Genomic DNA, 26,924 nt, shown 5'->3' with positions numbered 1-26,924 from the left:
TGAGCCAAGAGCAAGAGTTTGACACTTAACCAACTGAGGCCCCTGCACCTAGTCTTTTTTTGGAGAAAGGTATCAGGTCAGAATCCAAATACCACTGAAATTTCTGAATATTTGCTTTATGTTTTCTCTTTTAGGGAATAAAGAGGGGAAAAAATACTTCCCACTTGAAGATATTTGGAGCTGTGTTCAGCCTAGAGCTGATCATTTTAGCTGCATTGTAAACCCCATAAGAGTTAACATTTTATAAGGGAAACAATGATACAATCTTAATTAGATTCTGGCAGCAACATTCCTGTTATCCAGGGACCTCATTCTCATGTCCAAGTTCTCTTTTAATCTCCTCAGACTCTACTTTCCTTGTAACTGCAAATTTTGTATGTAAGTCTTTCTGACTTTTTTTTTTTTTTTTTTTTTTTTTTGGCATTGAGAGGGTTTGGCCAGTATCATGAAGCCACATTAAGCCACTGGATTTCTCTGGACCTTCTTCTGCTATGCCATAATCAGTCCAAAAATAGTTGTATCTCCAGAATGGAAAGACAGGGAAAAGAAAGGTGACATGGTGAAGTGGAAAATGAGTGGTGTGGAGATTGTGAGCTTTGCTCTCCATCTGATGAGATTCCTTATAACATAGGCTCCAGTCTCATTGACAGGGCCGGGGTTTACACAGCTGTATCATCCAATGACAAAGCCTCTACACTGTTAGTATCATGTTGCAGATTTTATTTTTTAATTTGAGTATATGCGAAAAGCCTATGTATTGTATAATGTTAAATGCAAATTTTTTCTTCCTTTATGACTTCTAAGGATCTCAAAGCACGTGAGCAAAACAATGATTTTTATGAGGAAGAGTAATAAACAAAAGTTGGAGAAAGAGATGCAGAGTGAGAGAAAGGAAAGAGCTGAGATCAGGAATGGTAATAAGTGAACTAGAAAGAGAGTTAAAAGTGACTGTATCCAAATATCCAAAGAATAAAAGCAAGAATGGAAAGAGGAGGAAAGATTAAAGATAAAAAATGAAGTATAAAATAGCTTTAAAGTGAAAAATGTTCCATAATGTAAAGATTTCTTATAAAAGAATCTTTTCAGATCTTTCTCTATGGCATTTAAAATTAGATTCATCCTGAAACTAATATTTTACTATATGTAAACAAATGGAAATTTAAATAAAAACTTGAAAAAGAGAGAAAGAAAGGCCAAAAATAAAATAAAATAAGATTCAGTTGATACAATATTAACTTATTCTATGCTGTGGAGAGAGGAACTGGGAGCTTTAGCTACTAGTTCCAGCTTGGTCTCAAAATACATATCCCTGAGAAGCTTACCTTCTGAGCTTCAGAATCTTCATGAATAAAATGAGGGGTCCAAGCAAGTTCCTATTCATTTTTTAGAATCCATGAAATGGCAGAGCATGTGGGATGGTCTTGTCAGTATACTGCCAGGATGCTTATTTAAGGAAGTTGCTAAATTTGATTAGATTATATCATTGATCAAAGTAAAAAAAGCAAAAAACAAAAAACAACTTTTTGAAGGTTTTGACTGAAATGTATATGCCTGTTCCTAGATGAATTAGCAAGGACTACCTTGCTAATTGCATGGTAGCCCCACTATTTAAAAATTACTATGGCTGCCACTGCCAAACATGCTTTTAGTTGACTCTTCAACTGAAATTTTTGAGAGATTGCCCATGCAACTTTTCCTCTAAAGGTCTCATTCACCAATTCATTGAAAGATGGCATTTCTGACTCTCTAATCCAGAATATTTTTCTTATAAAACTCCTGTTTAACCAAGAAAATGGAAATCAGTACATTCTTGGTTGCCCTGCTATTAATTTAAATTTGCATAACCTAATCAAAACCCAACCTGCCTTGCCCTTCAACAAAAAGCTATATTCTCTCCCATTACTAAATGGCTACATTCTTCTCAGTATTTTTTAAAAGATGAATTATGTTGATATCCCATGACTTTTCCTTTAGAATGTGTCCGTGGAAATTAAAATGGACTTTTCTGTGCCCAAGACTGAAATGAAAAATAGTCCAAAAGGGCTAGTGGAAATGAACACAAAACTTTGCTGATGCTATCAGCATTATAATTTTTGTTAAGCTTTTTTCCAACAAAATGGAACTGAACACAGCTGTCCCCAAATAACTATCTGATACTTCCTCTATACCATCATTTTGTGTCTGCAGATAAATCATAGTGTAACATAGCTTAAGAGTTCCTGTAAATCGTGGGAATGTGTTTTTCTTAGGCTTTTTTTTTTCTTTTTTCTTAGGCTTTTTAAGATACTTTTCTTACAGAGATGTTTCTCCATAATCATTTTACGGTTTCAACAAATACTTGCTGAGCATAGAGAATGTGCCAGGCACTGTGCTAGGTGCTCAACACACGACATCCATTATTAAAGCAACCCTGACAAATGGATGAGTAGGCATCTGTTTAATATTTAATACACTAAATTGGGTGAAAAGAGATGATTGGATGATGAGAAATGAAAGCTCACATTCTTATTCTTTCTTCTGGCTGTGATTTTTCCTAGGCCCCATTTACAAACCCACACTGAGGAAGGAAACAAGCTCCCTGCCTTGTCCTTGAACTGGCTGCTAGTAACAAGAACTTCTCTTTCTCTTCCTCACCTTACTAGTTGTTCTCAGCCATAGGAGGGCACTCAGGTACAGGAAGGTCCTGTACTTGGCAGCAGAACCAACTTCACTCTTACTTTCTGGCCTATGATTTAGGAACTCACGGTACGGCATGGGAAACACTGAGGGCTAGGAATGTCTATCATCATCTTGGTCAAACATTAAATTTTAAGTGCTCTCCATGGGCAGAATGTAGGAAATCATTTGAATTTCTTTTTCAAGTGTTGTTCCTCAGTTTAGAAGCTTTCCTTCTTTTGCCCATTTCTCATTTTGATTATCCTGTATTAGGCAGTTCTGGGTAGCCAAATAATTGGTGGCCTATCTTCTTCCGAAATAAAACAGTGACCTCTTCAAAGATTTCTAAATGCATTCTTCATGCAATTTTAAAAGGAGATGGGCAAGGTAGAACGTATTTCTACTTGCCTTGTGTGTCTTTCAAATAGTATTTGGGACTAGGTAAACTAGTGGGACTATAGCATTGGCTGTCACAGATACAGAGGCACAAATGCATAGAGAGAATGATAGTAAGTGCGCATGGAGAAGTCTGACAGTTGAGTGGAATTGCTTTCAAGTAATTTGACACATTAGTACTTTCATACATTTACCTACCAGTAATCCTAGTTAGAAATAAGGTTGGAATATCGGGGTCACTAGTTCAAAGTCCATTTTTCTGAGACCTGAACAATAACCAGAAGTCAGAGCTAGAGGAAACAAGAATGAAACTATTCTAGGCTTTAGAACTGTGTCTCTAAATAAGCTTTCTCTCTTTCCTCTATTCTTCCTTTCTCCTCTTGCTGTCCTCTCCTTTCTTTTTCCTCCCTCCCCCTCTCGTTCCTTTCTTTTTAGTGCTATGAATTCATTAGATGGCATAGTGTAAATCAATAGTAAACGCTAACCGCCTACTCTGTACTCAGTTACGCAACATCACATAACCGGTACACAGAGACAAAAAGGGAAAAAGCACACACAGCCTTTACATTCAAAAGCTCTTGCATAATTTTACTTTTCCACAGCCAAAAAGAAAAAAAAAAGGAAATAACAGATGGGGAAACTTACAGTTTTTTTTTCCCTTTTCTCAGACTGTTGAGGAGGGAGTTCGTTAACATCCGTGGCCATTTCTAGTTGCCCTAGGCTGCAGCAAAACATCCCATAATTGTCAGTGCCTTCGCTGACTTTAAAACAGGATTTTGTGACCCTCCATGATGTGGTGAATTTTCCAAGTAATTCAAGACTGAAATTATTCTGAGGTGTTTAATGCTGACTTGGTTTTTACTTGTTTTGCGAAAAATCAACAACATTTAAAGTATGAAATGAATTTTAAAATAGAGAATAAGGAAGACGGCTGTGTGTGTGTGTGTGTGTGTGTGTGTGTGTGTGTGTGTGTTTTCGTTTGAAATGTATCCTGATGTAATATTTATGTAAAAAGCCAGTTATATAAACCCTGTCTTTCTCTCGCCTTTTACTTTGGGGCTGTAGAAAGCTCTAATGTTTTTTAGGTTGTTTTGTTTTGTTTTCTCATGACAAACTCCAAAGTCTTAATGAAAGAAGAAACATCTAGATGCTATAGCACAGACACTTAGTTCAAACTCCCTATAGAATTCATCCCCTAAACAACAGTTCCACTAGGAGCCTGCAGTTTCTGGGATTTCCATTTAGAACTTTCTGTCATACTCTTCCCTGGCACAGGGAATTCATTGCACCACCTCTAAGTCTCTTTGTCTCTTTGTAGCCCTTCACTCCTTTCCCACACCGCCCCCCACCCCGACTTTTTCACCAGAATAACTCCCTACCCAGCTTAAGTGGGAACACAGTGAGATTTGTATGAGGTCTATTAGTCTCCTGTCCACATTTATAATATTTTATTTCACTTAATGGACTGATGTCCTCTGGGAATCAGACATGCACTTGATGAGGGAAGTTGGAAGACTTTCCAGTTTTGTTTTATTCTTCCTTTGTAGTTTCTGCCTATTAAATGTTCATAAAATGGGTGCACAGGCCTAGGCACTGTTGGGTATCTGCTAGGGGAAAATATGTGTGAGCGGTGGTGGCTGGTACTAGTTCCTGTCATTCATAATGCAATCCAAGACGGGGAGGCGAGGAAATGAATCTCCTTCTACTGGAGATCAGGAACATTCCTCCAAGTCATATTTTCTTCTGGATGGAAAAGCCAGATGATATTGGTTCATTTGACTTTACCGAAGGTAAGCAGTGAGTGTTCCTTCACTTAAAAAAAAAAAAAAAAAAAAGATTTTGGCCATGTCCTATTTTGTTTACCTTTCACCTATGTGTTAGCTATTAAATTTAGGATTCTCTCTGTATGGAAAAATCTGGTGCATAAAGATAAAAAGCTTAGCCAGGAGAGTTTTATCTGGTTTTTAAGGTCTCAGTGCCTCAATGTGTGTCTCTCTTGCAGCAACTGAGTAATCAAGAGGATTGGGATTATCGTGTCTCAGTATCTCTGACGACAAAGGGGCATCTTTAGTTGTCTTAATGTATAATGAGTGAGCTCGTATATACTTTTTAGGTATTTTATCAGTATGCTTCCTGGTTTGTTTGTTTGTTTTTGTTTTTGTTTTCCTTAAAAGGATCTATAGCTCAGGTAGATTTGTGGAAAAATACGGAAAGTTGGTCAGAATACTCTGTTCTTAAACCAGGAAATCATATTCCTAGGTATACATTTTCTGAGTGTCCCTCTCCATGTGTCATGGCTGAGTTTGGATTCCAGGAACGCAATTCTGTACGTATATACCTGCATCATATAAAATACCATACTTTATAATACGATTTGAACATGATTATTCATCTGTAACCAAGCACTTAGGAGTCATTTTGTATATCCTGAGTTTCAGACAGGCTGCCTGGGTTTAAGAGAAAACGTAGAATTCTATAGCTAGAGCGTTTTCTTGGTTGTCAAAAAGAGTTAAAGGTGTGTATTATAAAAGAAATAGAGGAAAATGTCTTCAAGTAAAGTATCTTTGAACTTTTTTTTTCTGCCTGTTTCTCGGAATAGCTTCCGTTTTCATTTCAGTGGGTTTTTACACTCTCTGAACCGTACTTAGGGCAGAACTGACCTTTCAGCATCCGATGGCTGCCACATGATTCAGGTCAGCCCTCATTTTCAGTTGTAACCAGGACCTTGGAAACATATAGGCTACTTTCAGTTTTCCTTTGGTGATGTGGGATCCAGGCTTCGAAGGGCCGGCAGGCCTAAACTTTCTGTTCTCAAGGCATCCAAGAAGCCAGGGAGAGTTTTAAACAGTTTCTAACTCTTCAGAAATCCTTCATAACACTTTGAACCTCGTTTCTCCTCCCCGCTGGCTGTAGTAATAGATATTTTTAAATGTTGCAACAAGAACCTTAGCCACTGACTTACCTTCCCAAGCAGAATTACTCTAGCTGTGCCTTGCAAAGATTAGCCCCTTCATAAATATTTTACCACGTTTTGTGAGCTGGTGAGGGACCTTCCATAGCCATTCCTTCACAGTGCTTCTGCAGGTGAGCAGCAAACCTTGAGAGGAAGGAAGGGTAAGATGAAATCTGATACAGTGCTCTTCAGGTCCCAGCGATGGACAGGTCACCCCATTTTTTAAGAAAGCCTTTATTATCCTGTCTCTGTCTTTATAAAAGTAGCAAATCGCAGAAGGCAATTTTATGTTTCCTAGAGGTCTTTTTCAGTGGTCAGTGTTGCATGGAAGAGTAGATCATTTAAAACATAATTTTTGGCAAGCTACTTTGGTGGTCCTCATTAAGTGCCATAGGCAGATGTGTTGAATCTTGGCTTTTCTCGTTTTCCCTGGACAATTGTGTTTCAGACTCCTTTTATTTATATAAGTGTCAGGATGAAGGCCATAGACAAATTTTTATAAAGTTCTTCCTTTACGTAGAGTTTCACTACTTTTAGTTACAATAATTCCAGATCTTTCTAAATCAATTTTTACTTCAGTTAGTTATGCTGGTTGTTTTCAAGGCTCCTTTCTGGTGGTGATATTGAGGGTGGGAGGTGATCTCTGGTAAATCACCTATGGCTTCTAAATTATAAAAGCAGTGAGAAGACAAGCATGTGGAATCATTGATAGACTGCTGCTCGTTAGGCAAGCAGTTTTTAAAATGCAGATTATATAATATTGGGGGATTTTGTTGCTCCACAGTAGAAGCTTTTTAAATGTTAATTTGGGGTTTGTTTTGTTGCTCTGTGACTTAGCATAAAAGGTTTTGGTTTTAAAAGGTTTCAGTTCAGTCGTTCCATTTGTCTTACAGGACTTGGAATTTAATACTATACATTTATTTATACTCATGAAGGAGAATAAGGCCAGTAACTCACAACTCATGAAACCAAGGGTAAATAATCCATAACTCGTTCTCCCACCATTGCCACAATATTTATATCCAGAACACAAGTAACAAACAACCAAAAACAAGAAGAAACCAGTTTGTTTTTATTTACAAAAATGTTTAATCAAAAGTACAGTAAAGTTCAAATGGAGCTGCAAATCCTGGTGGTTCACAATGGTTTGATTTATTTTTTCAAACAGACCATGGATAATTAACCATAAAACATAACTTTCCCAATACAAGTTACAGTGAATTGCAAAAATGGGCAGCAAGTCATCCACAACTGGTTGCAACTGGTTCGAGCCCTTAAAGCTGAGCACGCAGACAGCTGCACACACCCCTTTCCCAGTGTACACTTGTATGTCCTTCCCAAAAGGAAGTCTCCTTTACTGTCTGTGTAGTATCACTGAGTCAGCATCCCAAGGTGAGAAGCAGATGGGTTTCCCCCCCATGATCATCGTGTTGTCATGCATTTATTAAATGCCCAGCATTTATGGTATTCTTTTCATTTCAGAATGTTTCGCCATCACTAACTGGATATTCCTCAGAACTTTGCTGTCCGGTGAGTAACTTCTGTTATCCCTAAATGGCAGTCTACAATATTGAGGTACGAAGAAGTCAAGTGTGTTTCTCCCAGACTCTGAAAGAATTCGATGTAAAGGTTGTGGTGTGTCTATCACCTCAAATACTAAATTTGAATAGAACTTATTTTGACATTGGTGAAGGGTACAGATTTTATATCCAGTTTGTTTGTTTGAAATACCATCATTTAAAATGATTAGAAACATGATCCCAAGAGCCTCTGGTCACAGATTTCAACAAACATTTCATGATGATTTTGCCACCCAGAGGTAGAAGTATTCAAAGGACTTGTTTGGCAGGCTCTCCAGGGATACAGATATCCAAAGGAGATCCCTGAATGGACAGAAAGGGTGATGTGGTGAGGTTGGAAACTGGTGTTTCCCACGTGGAACGTTGGATGCTTTGGCATTAAACAAACAAAAACAGAACCTTCCGAATACATTTTGTGATACTTTGAACTGCTTATTATTATTCTATGATATGCTAAAAATTTGAAATGTATTTGCTTCATTTGAATCAATCTTAAAATCAGACACGATTGCTCTTGTTTACACCCACAAATGGAAGGGGAAGTGTCCTTTAGGAACATGAATACAGATAGCCACTTCTTTTACGAGCCAAGAGGCCCAAGACCAGAGCTGTGAGTAAGATTAGCTTTGAAAGCTTTGAGGGTGTGTGTCTTTTCATGGAAACTGGTGAAGTTTCAAAAAGGTTGGTATCGTATATGGCCTTCGGGAGTTCTTGAGATTTCAGTGGCTGGGAGGAGAGTGCAGGTCAGGACTAAGGGTGTATTCGTAAAGCATCCTCAAGTCAGAAAGAGCCTAAAAGAGCTTAGCGTTTGCTAGAGGTTGGCCGGTGTTGAAATGTCCTGGCAAGTGTGCTGGAGAGGGAGGAGGACCAGAGGGGGTGACTTGCCTGGCATCTGATGATATTCTGCCTGGCTCCAGCCAGGCTTATTTAGTCATGAACATCATATTCATCCAAACCTTTAAAAGTTATACTCTTGACTTCACTTTATATGAATGTGCATAAAATGAGGAAAATAATCTCTTGGGGTAATAAAGATAGCTCTCTAGTGGGGACTTGCCATATCTACTGCACATAATCCATAGTTGTCGTATTTTTGTTTCTCATTCGGTCGCACATCTACCTCTGTCTCTCTGAACATACCCATCTTACCAGTGAAGGCCTCCAGCCTTTAGGATTATAACGACTCGCACCCCCCCACTCCCATGCTTTATTTCTTATGCTGACCAAAAAGGAACTCCTATAAGTGAGCGTCAGGTCTCAAGGGACAGGCTTACTTGGTAACTTAAATTTGTTGCTCCCATTGCTTTCATCGCAAAAGGATCTCATCAAAAAATGGCCTGAATTTCACTCTTTCTGGCTTGCAGAGAAGCTGGTTCCTCCCTTATTTCTGTACAACACACAGAAAGCTCTTTATGTTTCTATGATCAGATAAAAATCTGTATTGACATTTCTTTTCCTGTGGGTGTATTTCACTTCTAGGTATGAAGATTTAAAGTATCTAGGCAAAGCTGTGTGTTTGCAGTTTCTCTGTTTTAGTGAAAAGCTCCTCAGGAGAGGAGAGCACATCTTATCCACTAATGAATAAAAATTTATTTTCATTTGAAAATGATACATGGTCATTAAAAATAATTTGGAAAAACACATAGGAGTAAAATGAAGAAAAATACAAGTAATTAATTCCATAATTTAAATCCAATCATTAATAACCATTGATGTATTTCTTTACTCTCGTTTCCCCCTGAGGATATATTTTTTAAAAAACACATTGTAAACATACTTTGTACATAATTTTGTGTCCTGCTTTCAAAATTTAACCTAAGAATTTTACATGTAATTACATGGTTCCTATGAACATTAGCTTACATAAGTATATATGCTTTCTGAAGAGGAATCACTTATTTAATCTAAATATGCAACAAGAGTATTGTGGGGTTATTTTGTTTTGTTTTGTTTTACTTTTTATGCCCCCACCATGTCTTGCATATAAAGAGTAAATGAATCAATCAATAATGACTAAAGGAGTGAAAGTTCAAATCAGTATATACTTTTGGATTTTTTGTTATGAAATCTTGCAAATATGTGAACATAGACACACTACTCCACTGAACTCTTATGGACCCTTCCCCAGGCTGGTCTGCCATTTCCTATGCTGCTACCATATCATTTTGAAGCAAACCCCAGACATCATAGCATTTAGTCCATTGAGATTTTAGGCCCATAAGGACTTTTTCACATGTTCATGATACAAACATTTAGATAATAATTCTAATCATTGTATATAGGAGTATTTTTCTTCTGAGTATACTGCCATTATATTTCTTAAAATGTTACAATTGGTCATAAGGTCCTGACAGAGTGTCTCATAATATTCTTAGGTACACCTGTTATCCAAAGGGCAATTCGGTTGACCAGAGAGACATTTGATAGATTTGCCTAGGCTTCTTGGGGGATCTTTTTTGGGGGCACTATTCTTACTTGATTCAAAATGATGATTTGCTGCTAGTTTTATCATTATGGGATATATGCTGTTTATATACAATTCTGTATGTGAGGTAAAAGGAAACTAGAGTGTTCTGACTACTTTAGAAGCCCAGTGTGGCTGCAGCTAACCCATAGTGGATAAATATGGCCAATCTACTTAAACCAAACGTAACACTGGATTTAAAAGCATCGTTTTTTAAAAGATTTATTGGCAAAAAGGAAAGGTTTCTTCCTAACAGGGCACTTACGAAGTCTGAAAAGGGAGGAATTTATATTAATAGTCTGAATAATTAAAAAAAGAAAAACGCTATTTGGGGAAGTGAGGGTCAAAAGAGACAGTATATTGCTGAACAAAGGGCACTCCCTATGTGCTTGTAAGTATTGCTCTAGTTTGCTCTGAGAACATTTAAAGAACCTGGTTTTCTATGGCTAGACTAGATCCTTTGCACACAGAGCTCCACAGATGAAGAGAGCTCTGTGCAAATTATGCTCTCTGTAGAGAACCTAGAGTTAGGGTTTAGTCTTGTCTCGCTGTCTTTGAATTGTAGTCAGTGATGGTTCAGTAGTAGTGTGTTGTCCAAAAGGTGTATTCCACTCATCAGAAATTCAGGATGTGAGTAACTATGTAACATACTGCATCAGTGTAAACTGGATTTATGTGTTACTCAGGTCTATTTAATCTTAGCACATTTTCCATTGGCCTCGAAAGTGAGTAGCTAGAATATTGATGTGCCTAACCCTTGGGGAAGAAGAAGGGGGAAAAAAAGTGCTCTTCACTACACTAAATCTCTACAAAAAAATGAGGGCTTACAGTATGGACACATACAAAGTATTTTCAGCCAAAGTTGGTAGAGGGAAGCACATGGAGGAAAAAGAAAAGAAATAGCATAAGCAATAAACTATCCCAAGCAAACGGAAAGCATCTGTAAAATTTGCCAGACTAGATGGTGTAAACAATACAAACGCTTTTTTCTTCCCATTTCATTTTTTCCCTCTCAGCCTTCTGATACTATTTCTCCTTTACCCTGGTTTGGTGTTACCACTATTAAAATGCCCTGAAAAGGTCAGGGAAGGATCTAATGGCTTGGCATTGAGACAGGCATTCCAAGGAAAGATAGGTGGGTTCTAGCCACTAACTATTTTTTTTGGTTTTTATTTTGTATATTTATTTTATCATTCATTTATAGACAGAAATGTCCAATAATGAGTTCTATAATTTAAATATATATTTTATGCCACTATTTTAAAGCTGCAAGGATATTTTACCATACCCCATAATACCCATAATTTAAAATAGCTAACCTTTTCATCATTATTTTTAAGATTGATATTAACAATACAGCAACTGAAATAAAGGTATAAGTCTTCATCTCTTCCTGCATCCTGTAATCATGAGTGTTAATTATGTAACTCATGACATATAAACCAGAATACAAACTGCCTTTTAAAGATAAACATAAGTTTACCCTTGGTTCTTTCTAGCTAATGTATTATATATTATACCCAATTGATCCATCAATGCCTCATTCTGATAATAGCTGTAATAATAATTATTATTATTAACGATAGTGTTTGCTTCTTGGTATATGTTTGTGGGGTTTCCTTATGTTCTGCCTTTGGGTCTGGTATTTGCTCAATTGTTGTTATTTGGGACCATATCTATCCTCAAGCTATAAAGCATTTCTTGGAATAAAATAGTATTCCAATCCTCTACTTCCTCTCCCTAGATAAGTTCAGAATCATCATTGGATGATTCTGCTTATACAGGGCAAGGAATCCTTTGTAAAGGCCTGCGTCAAGCCAGGATTTTCATTTTAGACCAAAGACATAGATAGTTACAAAAGAAAAAAAAAAAAAAAAGGTTTGTTCATATGATCAGATCCATGTTTCACAAAGTTGGCATATTTTCTGGACAAACGTTATTGGATGTGTAATACATCATCATATGCAATTACCATCAGGATAGGAATTACAGCATTCTCTTAGTGAGATCACTAGGGTGATCCTGCTTTACCTGGAGTGGCGAGGGAAGATTGAAAACCCCATGTCTAGACAGACACTCAAGATGTTTTTCCAGCCAGCTCAGTCCTTTTACATTGGAAATGCTGAAGAAAAGTCTTAACTTTTTCTTCCTTCATTAAAGATGACTCAAAGCCTCTGATACAGACAACTTACTTGGGAGATGGTCTTCTCTTTGGGGGACTGCTCAATTTGTAAACCATGCTAAGGTCCACAGAGAATTAGTTCTGTTTGTTCTATCCTACCCTGTGAAATATTCTTGACATGCTGTTGATAAATATTTTTTGGTCAAAAGTAATTTGCTTTCTGGTTTTTGAGGGCCACTCTGTGAATCAACCTAATGTATTTGTGGTGTGGGGAACTGTAACCTCTGAACACTAAGTTTAAAGACTTTTATAATTAATTATTTAAAGACATTTTAGCCCTTAACTCTCTCTCTGTCCATGAACAAGTTGATTGGTTAATCATGTCTTATTTTTATTGTTACTGCTATACACATTGTACATGAAAAAGGAAAGAAAAGAGCTGTTTATAAGAGCTAATTATAAGGGTAAAATTATACTTTCCCTAACTTTTCTTATTTTCTTTTTGATTATATCAAGACCTGCACTCTAAGAAGTATGTTTCAGTTTTCCTAGTACATGACAGAGGAGAAAGATAAATCCAGTTCTATAACGTAGTGTCAAGCGTAACTTGGCACAACAGCAAATATCAATAGTTCGTTCAGACCCTAGTCCTCCACTCATGGAGTACTTTAATTTCTGGCCATCCTTTGACAAAGATCCAGGGCAAGGAAGAGACTCTTGGAGGTCTCATTTTTTTAGGAGGAGATGACAACTCTAGTGCATTCTTAAGAGCCTGAGTTATTTCTGAGACAGCGTATCTAGCCCTTGGTAGAATCAGAACTCAGGTTTTCTATAGATCAAATAAAAAACCCAGGGGCTGAGTCCTTAAGATTTTCTCCAGATCATTGTTTGAATAAACTTTTGCGGTTGCTTACTTTGTGACAGGTATATGTCTCCCTTCCTTCCTTCCTTCCTCTTCCTTCCTCTCTCTCTCACCTTCTAACTCCTTTAATTTTTTTTCTTCTTTTAAGCAAGGAGAAATCTCCTTTTAGATTGCTAAGGGCCCTGTGCATATTTGCATGTAACCAAAGATTCTTCTGTCCCTTCTAGGAACTCTGGTTGTCAACTGGTGATCTTGCCTTTGTCTTTTCTTATAGTTCTGCCTGTGGCGCCTGTCACTAGCAGTCAAATAAGGACAATTTTACCATTCTCTCCTGCTGCTCTAATTTTTTTAGTGCCGGTACATGAATTTGTTATTCTTTATAATTCCCTTTGAAGTTGGAAATCCAAGGGGAATCTAAAACCGACCAGATGTTTCTGCTGCTGGAGAGGGAAGAGAGTAGGATTAAGTTTAACAAAAACTTGGTCTCTATGAAGAAAAATCATTTCAGCTGGAAATCATCTTTAAATGCATTCATTTGCTACATATCTGTTAGTTAATTTACATTTACTAGTCCTTTGTAGACAATATCGCCTGTCAATTTACCCAGGAAAATTCATAAATTTTGTGAACAAATAGATTCATGCTGTCATTTGCTCAGGCCGAACGTCCTTTTTAGAGTTTTAGCTCTTGCTATTGCTCTACATCTTCCCCTCGCGTGCTTTACGGTGAGGGTTGTCTGTTATTGTGGTTGTTGATGTTGCTGAAGCATCCCCATCATGTCACATTAGGCCGGGAGGCCAGTTCGGCAAACTTTTGCAAGAGGGTGAGGTCAGTGCAGCCTGCGGTTAGGGAGGGAAGGAAAGGAGATTTGCCAAAATGCTTCGCCTTTCTTTATGCAGAACTTCATCCACTTTAGGGATGCGTAGATCAAAACAAGAATAAGACTGATGAAGACCTTCAGGGTAAAAAAGGAAAGTTTTGTCGTCCCTCAAGGATTCAGCTGATGTTGCAGACAGCATGAATAAACAGATTGAGAGATGAAAAATGGGAGAGAAAGTGAAGCACATGAGAGCAGAAGAGAGAAAAGGGCATCGGTGAATTGACATTTGAGGGCCCTCTCCCATGAGGTGTCGGGGATTCAGGAGCCTGAACAACAGGGAAGAATGGTTAAAAAATCAAATTGGAGGAGAGTCTTAGAAACCAATCAGAATGTTTTGTTGGTTTCGTTAGCACTTCACAAAGCATTGGATTACAGAGATGCATTTTTATTTGCTGGCTTCCTGCACAGCATCTGTTACGCTGGCTCCTTACGTTACTGTCAGGATTTCCTCGGTTTCCCTAGGTTTCCGGGGGGACGGAGAGCCCTGTGGATAACTGCTTGAAACCCCTTACCGTGTGCAGTGGACTAAACGTTTGGAAACATTTTCCATACCTCTAGAGGGACGAATACTCACAACTCATAGTTTTTATTGCCCCAGTCTGTCTTCATTTTAAATAGAAAGTCAGAGTCCTCAGTAATTATATTAAGCTTCTTAAGCAGCACATATCAATTGCATATACCATTTTAAGCATTTTTTCAGCCTCTCAAAAGAGAGTAGGGGAAGAGACAGAGAGAAATCACTTAGCAGCTGATTCACTTATTTTAAGCAGCTTTCCCCATTTTAAAATATAAAAAATTCAGGTCTTGGAACATTGGGTGATTTGAATGTTCTGTAAGGATTTGAAAAAAGATTTTTAAAATATCATATGTTCTACACTCAGGGACCCGAATTTTCAATTTAGTTCTAAAAACAAAACAAAGCAAAACAGGTTGAAATGAGGGAGTTTCAACCTAAACAGTTTCTCCTCTTTCTTTTCATTTGTTATTACTAATTCTTATTAGTAGTAGTAGTAGTAGTCGGATGGTATGAAAAGCATTTATGTTGGTCTCACTGCTGTGACAGAGCTTAACCTAATAATCCAAGACTTGGAACTTAGTGTTTCAATAGAGGAAACAGTGTTTGAGGTATTTTCCATTCAAGCCAGCATCAAAAGTTTTTAATTAACACCATCAGAAATTAATGGGCTACATGCAGGACAGGGTTCCTCCAGACCCAACTACCAGGAGCAAGACAGCAAGAGGGACCCATTGTGCATGTTTTTATTTTATAATGCATTTTTATTTACTTGTGGAAGCAGAGTCCCAGCTGCACGTCATGTGCAGAGCCACAAGAGCGAAACCTGCTAGGGCTGCTTCACTCCAGCAGTTTCATTTTGCTCACTGATTATTGTCCTGAGTTCTTTGTGATTGTAATTGGTTAGAAAGTTTTAAATTAGCAAGTCCTTGTCAGCCTCTGAAAGCTTTGAAATCATGAGGCTCCATACAGCTATCAGCCGGCTGAAGCCTAATCGCCTGTTGGGTTGAAGAGCCCCAGAGGGGTGAGCGCCCCTCCTCAGGCTTTGCCCCAGTCACAGTCCCCCAGGGGACTGGAGCTCTGTGTGTTGGACGATGGCTTTGTTTGAAGTCCTTTCCTTTCTGTCACTGAAGCCGCTTTGGGGAAAAACGCGTGGTGGGCCTGACTAATGGGGGTGGGGAGAGTGAGCGCAAATGGGAGAGAGGGTGAAGTAAAGGATCAAGGGAATCAGGAGGAAGGAAAAGCAGAAAAGGCACGAATGAAAAAGGAAGCAGGATAGAAGATGGAAGGAGCTTTGTAAATATTGACGTTTGGTTTCTGTGCAACTGGATTTGATGTCTTGGGATGGAACTCACTGACAGAGCCTAAATGGTCCCTTGGAGCTTTTCCTTTTCTCTTTCAGAACTTTTTTAAAGACTAGCCCACTCATTGTCAGGGGGAAGCCGTGTATGTTCATATAAGGGACCATAACCCACCTACTACCACCACCACATTTTCTAGGGATTAGGAATCCAGTTCCTTCTTTTATACATTATAATAGAAGAACGTGGGGTCTATCAGTTCTTCTCCTATGACCACAAAAGTATCTGTTGTTCCACCTTGGGCTCTGGACCCCCAAACCAAAATTCCCCAGAAGATTCCTACACTGCTTGGTGAATTGCAAAATAAATTCACCTTCACCCATATAGCAACACAGAAACTGCTTGGGCAGGGTTACCTAAAGTGGATCTTGTCAGCAATGATGAAATGTTTATAGAAGCTTAAAGGTCTGAATAACTTCCTGTAAAACTTCTCATTTATGTTCGAACCCTTCAAGCCTAATACATTTAGGTACAGTTTTTAACCTTTACCCATTTCTCCTCTGTTTTAATACAAAACAAAACAAAACAAAACAAAAATGCAAGCCAAATACAGCAGCGTAGATATTACTGCCATGAATTCAGAATGTCAGGAAGTTTTTCAATAGGCCCGTCATGACAAAATGATGCAAAAATGTATCACCATTTTTGGAAATCTTGGAGCAGTTCAAAGATTTCTTCCCTGAAACACAAGGAGATCGATACATAGCACCTTCTAGGGGATAATTGGTGAATGAGTGTCAGAATTTTCACAAGAACTGCTGAGTCCAATCTTGACATCCTAGCCAGAGAATTAGGTAAGCCGATTAGCAAATCATCATTTTTCTGTTTCTTACCTGAGTAGTTTCAGAATTTACTGTCGCCAAGTTTGAGTTCTTACAGGAGTCAGAGGCACTTTATGTGGAATATAATTAGTAAAAAGATGTCATTCTAACCTTCCCCATACCATCCTTTAGGGGCTGCTCGATCAGACTGCAATATATTATGCCCCACTCCCCAGAAGTCTTTGTTGGCTACTCGGGCAGATGTGTCTAACCCTTATCTCAGCCCCTCAGCTCACCTCTGATTTCAGCTCCACTTGAAGCAGTTCTGTGTTAGCCCAGAGTCCCACCTCAGGAGTGCTTTTCCCAGGATCTTTTCCATGGCTAGGGGAGCTCAAGAAACCTACACTAGATAGGGGAAAATGTGGGGTGGGTGGGCAGGGTTAGCCACTTAATGCCCTGGAGCATCTCTCAACCAAAGCAAGAACAGAACTGGAGAAAAAAATGTGCCGGGCTCTGTTTCTTTCAAACCCATACCTCGGATACCTCTGGAGACATTAGGCACAAGTCTCAGAGATACTGGTTGAATTATGCTCCAGTCGATACACTGGTGGCTGGCCCCTTTGACACATTTTCATCGTTGCCTTGTCCTCTGCTCTGACTCACTCACCACTCCTTCATGCCTGCCTTCTAAGATCACCTTCCAAATTACAACCTGTACCCAGGTCCTTGTTGCAGACTCTTCTTTGGAAGAACCCAAAATGAGACAGGTACCCAGATTGTTTGCTTGTTTGTTTGTTTGTTTGTTTGTTTTAATTAGTCAATTCACAGCCCCTTTTTCTCTGCTGTCTGCTTCCTCCAGTGAATCACTGCCCATTCATATCCTGGTTCCCAAAGTCCAACAGAAGCCCAATTGCTCATGTCAGCACTTGTTAACACCTAAAGAGACATTGTTTTATACACCTGTGGTCTCCTGTATCTAGCACTGTCTTGACATATAGTAAATGCTCAATTAATGTTTGTCAGATGAATGAATAATGCATAATTTATACTAGTGACTTCTATTGTCGGTAATGAGAAACACTCATGAGTTTCAATCAAGCATGAGATGCATTACAAAAGATTTGTTATGAATAATAAACTTAGGTAGTTTATGTATTTGATTTACTCTTTTAAAAATTAAATTGCAACAAACACAAGATTGTTCCTATAATGAAGTTTTACTCATATACTTGTGTTTTCTAACATGCTTTATTAAGTGAGAGCCAATGGTAATGTTTTAGTTTGTGCTCCAGAAGTTGCAAATAACTCAAGGTAAGTCCATGAAAATGTGTTAGAATCTAAATATCATCTTTCTTGTACATGGTGGAGATGGTGTACCTGGTGTACATGGTGGAGAAAAAAATGTTGAGGACTTCAGGATCAAACAGTAGGAATGGTGGCAGGACCTGCTACCAATTGAAGTATCTGGTCAAATTCAACAAGCTTTTGAATGACTCTTGTTTAGGGATATTTATTGCTACCATCATGCGAATCCAGTCTAGAATGAGACATGGTGAAGTCTTCTTGGTGCCTGTTTTCTAGGCAGAAATGCAAATCCACTATATCTATAATCAGCACCAGGGAAGAGTCCATCTTCTGTGAGAGAAATTAATGAGGCCCCAGAACTCAAACAACGAGATGGAAAGTTTGAAACTCTCTTCCTGCTTCTCAGTGCCCAATTTTAAAGCTATTTTCAGGGTGTGGTGACCAAGAAGATCACCCTACCACCACAAACCTCCTCTTTATTACCCAATGGCCCAGTCTGGACTGAAGGAGGCAAAGGATGAAGAAAACTCCAGGAAAAGGCATCTCAGTTTTCCAAGTAGTGTATCTTGTCCACGTGGGAGTACCAAAGGACCTGATGTTGCATGTTAGCTATATTCCTGTGGAAAAAAAAATATTTTCTTCCCTTCTTTTAGAAAAAATGTTAAGGTTTTATTCTGAGAAGATAAACTATTGGCAGTTCCTAAATTTGTCTCAAAAAAGAAAACAAGTCTCTGTCTCAGGAAGAAATGGTGATTCCCATTTACTTTATTAACATCCCTTGTGATACCTGGATATGTCTAAAGTTTTAAAAATTTAAAAACATATTCTTCAAGGAAACTATCTCATCTGCTATTTCCTAAAGTGGCTTTCTTGGAATTTATACTGTGCCTTACAGTATAATTTTCTAAATATCCTCATCTTTTCTGTAGTGGTTATTGATCTACTGCCTAGGAAACCCCTTTACATACTCGTTTTCCAGAAAACATCAGCTTAGTTATGAAAGATCTGAAATGAGGCTCAGAAACAGTGATGGTAATTGGTGATACTATTTGTGTTCTGTAGAGGTTTTGGTTATATACAGTGTATATAGTTTGCCAACTTATGCGTGATGGGTATGGATCTCCTCGGGGAGGCCTTCGGACAGCTGGAGCCCAAGGGTTACTCATATAGAGCTCAGCAGAGCCTCCTCTAAAGCCCCAAGTCTCTCCTAGTTTGTCCCAGTGAATAAGACAATATTACCCTTTTCTTTCTTTTTTATTTTTTGAGAGTTATTTACTTATTTTAGGGAGAAAGAGCACAAGTGGGAGGGCAGATGGAGAGAGAGGCAGAGAGAAAGGGACAGTCAAGCAGACTCCACACTCAGTGTGGAGCCCCACGTGGGGCTTGATTTCATGACCCTGAGCCAAAACCAAGAGTTAGATGCTTAATTGAGTGAGCCACCTGTGAGCCCCTACCCTTTTCTATGTATGCCATGACCTGAAAAAATTAGAGAAGTACTAATGTTATGGACTGAACGTTGTGTCCTCTCAAAATTCATATGTAGAAGCAGGTGGGGAAGTAATTAGGTTTAGATGAAGTTATGAGTGTGGACCTTCCATACTGGGATTAGTGCCCTTATGAGAAGAGGAGGAAGAGGAGGAAGCACCAGAGCTTCCCCTCTGTGAGGAATGGTAAGAAGGTGGCTATCTGCAAGCCAGAAGGAGGCCCCCTTACCAGAATTCAGCCATGTCAGCATCTTGATCTTGGGCTTCTCATCCTCCAGAACTGAGAGAAATAAATTTCTGTTGTTTAAGCTAACAAGTCTATGGTATTTTATTATGGCAGCCTGAGCCAACTAAGACAACTAATCTAATAGATTTTAGTAGAGTAGATGAAGTATCAAAAAGAGAAAATAGAGAAATAAAGACACGTTTGCTGTTAGAAAACTACATTTCAGAAAGTGAACTTATATGTAGGGGTTTTCTGTAAATGAGTGCTGCAAGGTCATTAGTTTATCAGTATATATTTAAAGGACAGAGAGTATCTATGTTCCTATAAAATGCCCTGGGATGCTACATTCACACTGCTTGAGTGGGATTCTAGTACTAGTCATTAGCAGGCATGCACATGTATGTGTATGTGTATGTGTGTATGTGTGCATATATACACACACATACATATGACCGGGAATCTATACTCACCATTAACATGAGGGCTTTCATTTTATTTGTTTGCAAGGCCCATTTCCTTTGACTCTTCTGTCTCTTACATAAATTATTTCATTACAAGATAAAGATAAACAGTCAAAATTATTTCCATTCTTAGTTGCATACTGTTCCAGACTGTCTTCCCTGTTTGTGGCTATTTCCTCCATATGACTACCACTATCTGTCTTCCCTGCCTTTGCTACTCACAGTATAGTAATATTAGTAATATCAGTACCTCCTAGGAACTTGTTTGAAATACAGAATCTGAGGCCTCACTCAGACCTACTGAATGAGAATATGCATTTTAATAAGATCCCAGATGGTTTTTTTCTATGCAGTGAAATATGAGAAGCACATATATGGCTAACTAAAAAGTATAGAAGCATAGTAGCTGCTTTAGTTATGAACTTTCAAATGACAACTTTTCCTCATGTATTTGTGAATACATGTGCTAAATATAGTGGGAGGTTTTCTACTCTTGTGAGATATATAGAATGATAGGGAGATAGGGAGAGAGACACAGTAGATGTATACTATATATATACATATATACATATGTATAATAGTATATATACTATATAGAGACAGATATAGATATTTGTATAATACAAAACCTGCCACCATGGATTACATTTATAGTGTTTGTATATTAGTTTGCTGTTGCTGGGATAGTGGAGTCTGAGAAGCTCACTTTCAGGCTGCATTTCGGTTCATAACTTCTCCATATGCTTCTTATTCTGGGACTCAGGGTGAAGACACCAGATACTTGAGACAAAGTTTCCTGATTGCAAATTCCATGGGCATAAGAAGTCAAGCCAAATCACTACTCATAGCATTTCTGCCAACATTCCATTGGTCATAGCAGGTGACTTGACCAAACTCAAAGCTAGGGGACAGAGTTATAGTCTGTTCCCCACATTAACAAACACTACTAAGAGTTATAGTAAAGTCATGTGGTATGTGTGGATATATAGTTCTATTACAGAAAGAGTGAAGAATTAGAGAAAATCAGTCTGCCATATATAGTGTCAGTTTGGACTCAGGAAAAAAATGGCTTACACAGTTACATAAGCAACTTAAGAAGCCTGGTGTGCTAGGACACCTGTGTGTGTGTATGTGTTTGTGTGTTCATAGAACATTTGCACTCACAGCACCTCTAACCACCCTCCAGAGGGTCTTCTTCACAGGTTAATTTTATTTTTTTTTAAAGATTTTATTTATTTATTTGACACAGAGAGAGAGATCACAAGTAGGCAGAGAGGCAGGCAGAAGGAGAGGGGGAAGCAGGCTCCCTGCCGAGCAGAGAGCCAGATGCACGGCTCGATCCCAGGACCCTAAGATCTTGACCTGAGCCAAAAGCAAAGGCTCAACCCACTAAACCACCCAGGCACCCCCATAGGTTACTTTAAATTCCTTGTAATGATAACCAGTGGGGAGAGAATAGGAAATAAGAGAAAACACACTGGGTTAGAAATGAGGAATCTTGGGTTCTATTCAAGCTCCATCTCTGAACAAGTGTGGAATTTTACACAATTCTACTAATATTTCTGCTCAGTGTTGTATCAATAAATTCGGAATGTTTCTGACACAGATATTCTTTTTTATTTTATTTTTCTTATTATGAAAAACATACATAGGCATGGTAGAATATATAGAATAAAATACAAGAGGACAATTAAAATCACTCACAATCATCCAGAAATAATTTCCTTTAAATTTTGGGGCTATACCATTCCAGTTATTGTTGTTCTTTCTTTGTGCCTTTTAATTTATGGTAAAACACCGTATACACTGTTTGGAATCATACTTTGTCGCTTAACTCTATTTTATGAGTAACATTTAGCAAAACATTAAATACTTTTCTACACCATTTTAATACTAGTTTACTATATTCTACATTCAGCACCCTATTTTTATGAAATCGAAAATTGTTAAGTCTTTAAAAAGCACAATATACTTTAAAAATAAAGGTATCATTATTACAATTATAAAATTTTAGAGATTGAAGAAAAAGAGGGACAGTAACATTTAATAAAAGCCTACTCTGTGGCATGCCCTGCTCTCAGAACTTTATTTAAGCTGACTCCTTTAATAACCTTTTAGCCTAGGGCTCCTAGGTGGCGCAGTTGGTTGGGCAGCTGACTCTTGGTTTCAGCTCAGGTCATGTTCTAGGACTGTGAGATCGAGTCCCAAGTTGGACTGTGCACCCCGTGTCGGGCTCCCCATTTGGTGCAGAGTCTGCTTAAGATGCTCTGTCTGCTCCTCTGCAGCTCTCCCCCACTCTCACTCTCTCTAAATAAATAAATCTTGGGGGGGGGGAACTATAGCCTAATGAGTGGTACATGATGATTAAATTCTGAGGGCTGTAATTCTGACTGCACAGCCACTTACTAGCTTTGTGACTTTGCGACAGTCTATTGTCTTCTCTTTGGCTCAGTTTCCGTACTTTAAAGTTATAACAACAATAACAATAGTACTCACCTCCAAAAACATTGTTGTAAGGATTAAATGAGTGAATAGATCCAAAATGTTTAGAACAGTAATATTCAATAAATGTTAGCTATTACTTTCTCTTTTGATGCCCACATTAAAGTCTTCCATAAAACTTTCCCTTAAAATATAAATCCACATTGATTTCAACTTCTTTGGTTTAGAAGTAGGCTCTAAGAAGTAATTTGATATAAATGGAAAACACTAAGTAAGGGCTTTCAGCTTTTTAATTCTGGATCCCCCAGCTTCTTAGGAAAGTGGCCCCTGGGAATTTAGTTAAGATTCTCACATTCAGTTATGTTTTCATTTAAAATGGATAAATACTAGCCATTTTAGTGTTTTTATGAGGATTTAAGTGAGATAATATATGTTTGGAATCTACTACCTGATCTAGACAATAAATAACTTTGTAAATGTTAGTGTTCTCTTTCCCTGTATTACTGTGAAATTGTTTCATTTCCTTTCAGTATCTCTGGGCAGGCGATTCATCTACTTTTGCCAGTAGGACAGGCACTCATGCTAGTATGAAATAGTAAAATACCTATAGGGTATATTGAGGCAGGAATGTTAAGTGGTGAGCTGGTACATTCCTCAGTTTTCCACAGTTTATAACCCAGTTTTCCTGACTCTAGCTTGGGAAGTACTAGATGTGTCCATTATTTATTTGATTCGATAATAGTAATCATAATATAATAGACTTCTTTTTCTTAGTCTGTTGATTTGTAAAAGATTTTTTCTTTAAATGAACAGAAAACCTTTTTTATAAAGCAGTCTTTAGTTTCTTCTTTGAGCAAGTAGAATTAATGAATAATTAAAAAGTGAGTGAATGATTGAATGAGTGATTCTTTTTTTTTTAAGATTTTTTTTTTTTTTTTGACAGAGAGATCACAAGTAGGCAGAGAGGCAGGCAGAGAGAGGAGAGGAGGAAGCAGGCTCCCTGCTGAGCAAGGAGCCCCATGCAGGGCTCAATCCCAGGACCCTGAGATCTTGACCCAAGCCGAAGGCAGAGGCTTAATGCACTGAGCCACCCAGGTGTACCTGAGTGACTCTATATTATCCATCTAACAGTTATTGAGCATTGGTTATGGCAAGGTAGCAACTGGATATCATTACTTGGCCAAGTATATCAATACTCCATGCTTCATTTCCCTTTTTTGTTTGTAAAACTTAGGTGAAAGATTAAGGTCAATACCCTCAGTTGTTAACCTTCTAGATTCTAGGAGAGGGACTTGGAAACAAAGACCTTCAGTGTATGTAGAACAAAAAAGACACTGATGTAGAAGAGAATAGGGGAAATGCTGTGGGAAACTAGACAAAGTGGTTGAATCTAAGATGAATGAGAAGGAAAACCCAGAAAGGCTGTGATCTTTTAGGCAATGTTGGAGAATGAAGTTTTCACCTGGTAGAAAAATGTGGACTGAGGGACTGTCAGTGGAACTGAGGCATGAAGACATATTAGAATCTGGAATGGTGAGGGTCTAGTGTGGCAAAATATTAAAGCATTATGGAATTTAGGGGGTGAGGCTGTATAGTTTTCAGGAGCAGATCATGTATGCCTCAGAAGGAAGTTCTAGTAACAGTTCATGGAAATCATTAAAGATGACTTTTTTTTTTAAGTAAAGAGTAGTGACATCCAATCTATATTTTTCCAAAGCCAGATACTACTTAATTCATAGTGAGTTCTATTTGGTGATGAACTCTGGATCAGTTAGAGAATCACAGTTCCACCCAAAAAACTCACATCCTTGTGGTGTTGTATAATGATACTATATCAAAATGAATGTGGTACATAAACAGTGAATCTTGGAACACTGAAAAAAAATTAAATTAAAAAAAATAAATGCAACACCAGAGTTACCTTTAATTCATCATATCATTTCTCTCCTTAAAAATGTTTCCTCATTATTTATAAAATAAAACATAAACTTTATTATATAGCATTACAGAACCCTTTATAATCAATCAACACTTTGACTTTTCACATCTTTGAGAAGATTATACCTATCCTGCAGGGGTGGGATGAAGTGGTTCATATTGCCTTGATACATGACAGGCCCTCAACTTGTAGAAGCTATGATTGTAATCACTTTTATTATCTCTTCCCTGTTCTCTTTCACCATGCCCATTTATACCCCTGCTACTATTTTTCAGATCTAGTTGTTTGTCCTTGTCTATTAGAATGCTTAGCATACAGTAGCTACACAATAAATGTATCTTTAATGAATTAACAAATGCTAACTTCTGAAGGGCATTCTTATGCTCTAGATATAAAATACTCTTCTCTGGCATTATATTTTAAATAGTTTTGATAATTTGAAACATTTTATGACAGAATTTCAGGAGAGCTTTCTTTAACCAAAAGTCCCTCCTTTGAATTTATCAATCCCGTATAACCTAAGGTCATACATAGCAAATAATGATTCTTCAAAGTGTACCTGAACACTACCAGTTTTAGAATTATCCACTCCAAACTTTAGGTAGATATTTTTTAAGGTCACAGACAAAATGCCACCGGTACCTTCAGTGCGGAGGCGAAGAAGTACTGACAAGGTCTGCTGCCTGACTGAAGAGTTTGTTACAGCAATGGTTATGGTCTTCCATTGCCCTGAAATGTTTTCTCTCCTTAAGACAACAGGCTTGGTGTTGTATGAGTTCTACACATGCATTTTTCAACTTCTTTTTTCAACCTTTTTTAAAAAACAGAATAGAAACCCAGTTTTCAGAGTGATGCTGAAACTATTTGAAGACGCCAGGCGCCCATGAAGGGCGTGTTTTTTAAGCTGAATATGTTCTTATTTTCTGGTTTGTTGATTTTAAAGCCAATCTAAACATGTGAAGAAAAAAAATTCAAATTTTGCTAATTTGAAAAGAAGAAAAATAGCTAAAGCCTTCTTTTAAAATTTCAGTGCCTTTATGAGAATATTACAGACAAAAGACTGTACATGAAAGAATTTTTTTTAAAAAATCAGATTGCTTTGCTTTTCTTTAGTCACTTCAAAAGTCTTTGTCAGATATGAAAAGGAAATATACTCAAAATGAAGAGTAAATATAATTAAAATGGTTCCTTGCCTTGACATATAAGCTTCTTATGGGCAAAAATCTGTATAAACTTAATACTATGAAACTTGGGTTTAAAAGAAAGAATAAGAAGGAGTGGGAAGGGAAGGGAGAGAGGAAGTTCGATTTTTCTAAGAGTAGGCATCACAAATGGAGGTCGTGAAATTACATTAAATTTTAATTGCTTTTGATGAGAAAATTTTAGATCCATAGTGTTTTTTGTTTTTTGTTTACTTTTTATTGCCGAGACTTGACATGTGCCTGGCACACAATAATCTCTTTTTAATAGTTAACTAATGAATGAATGATATTGCACAGGCCACATTAGTTGGCTATAAGCACAGAGTTTCTGGTGACAGAAGGAAGTGACTCAGTTGATTCACCATCAAGACCAAGTATTTATAAAAACCTGCTTTGAATTCATTCTTTAGAACGTAGCAGAGGGTTGTGGTTAAAGGTTCACATTCTTGAACACTTAGATATGTGACCCCTTTGAGCCTTGGTTTCCTCCTATGTAAGGTGAAGATTTTGAAAGTCCCTCTTTCAGAGGATTATGGGGAGAGTTGTATGAGACAGTGCCGTCATGAGCTTGGAAGAGCTCCTAACACACTAAGGTTTCACTGAATTTTAGATATTGCTATGAATGTAAAATTACTTATAATATTCTGAATTAATATATATTCTGATAGAATTGTTATGAAGATTTAATGAATTAATACATGTTATTATGGTGGCATCTAGGACATCTAAGAGTTCCACAACATATATTAAGCACTGGAAAACCATACACAAAACAATGAGGATTCATATTGATTATCTCTCTGAAAAGAAATACAATCTAATTGAGGAAAGGGATCACATGTATGATGAGATTAAAATCAGTGATAACAAAGCTAGCAATTATTAAACATCATTGACCCTCCACTGAGCTCAAATGGGCATTCTCCTGTTGAACCCTTATAACAGCATGAAACTAGTGTTAGTCCTGTTTTACACAGGAGGAAACTGAACCACATACATCAGTAGAGTAAGCAGTTCTGATATGTGGGGATAGACCCTTATATCTGTCTCCAAAGTCTGAGCATTACACGCCTGTGGTATGCAAACAGGTGTGCAGGTGTTTAGCAGGGAGAGTGAATGCTGAGAGCTGCTCAGCTAGGAATTGCTTCAGGAGAAATATGGAGCACTGAGCTTAAGGGACCAAGTATTCACTGTGTAGCAGCATCTGGCTCCCTCAGTTTACATCCTGACTCCTCTACTCCTTGGCTGTGTGATCTCGAGCAAGTTTTAACTCTCTCTGTGCCTGTATTTCCCCATCTATAAAATGGGAGTAATAAT

The 26,924-nt window shown here is 37.8% G+C and overlaps 1 long non-coding RNA gene across 14 annotated transcripts in view; it reads left to right on the top strand.

Annotated features, from left to right (window-relative positions):
* LOC309870423 overlaps positions 1-26,924 on the top strand; it is a 497,103-nt gene that overhangs the window by 425,642 nt on the left and 44,537 nt on the right. For 13 of the 14 annotated variants that reach the window (XR_014314572.1, XR_014314573.1, XR_014314574.1 and 10 more), the window contains one exon: positions 7,487-7,534. This is a non-coding gene — a long non-coding RNA (uncharacterized lncRNA). Of the gene's footprint in view, positions 1-7,486; positions 7,535-18,129; positions 18,908-26,924 lie in introns of those variants that run through there. The other variant, XR_014314585.1, reaches the window with a different exon arrangement.

The sequence above is a fragment of the Mustela nivalis genome (assembly GCF_964662115.1).
Source record: "Mustela nivalis genome assembly, chromosome: 1".
NCBI classification, from domain to species: domain Eukaryota; kingdom Metazoa; phylum Chordata; class Mammalia; order Carnivora; family Mustelidae; genus Mustela; species Mustela nivalis.
This window is presented reverse-complemented; position numbering and strand designations above follow the sequence as displayed.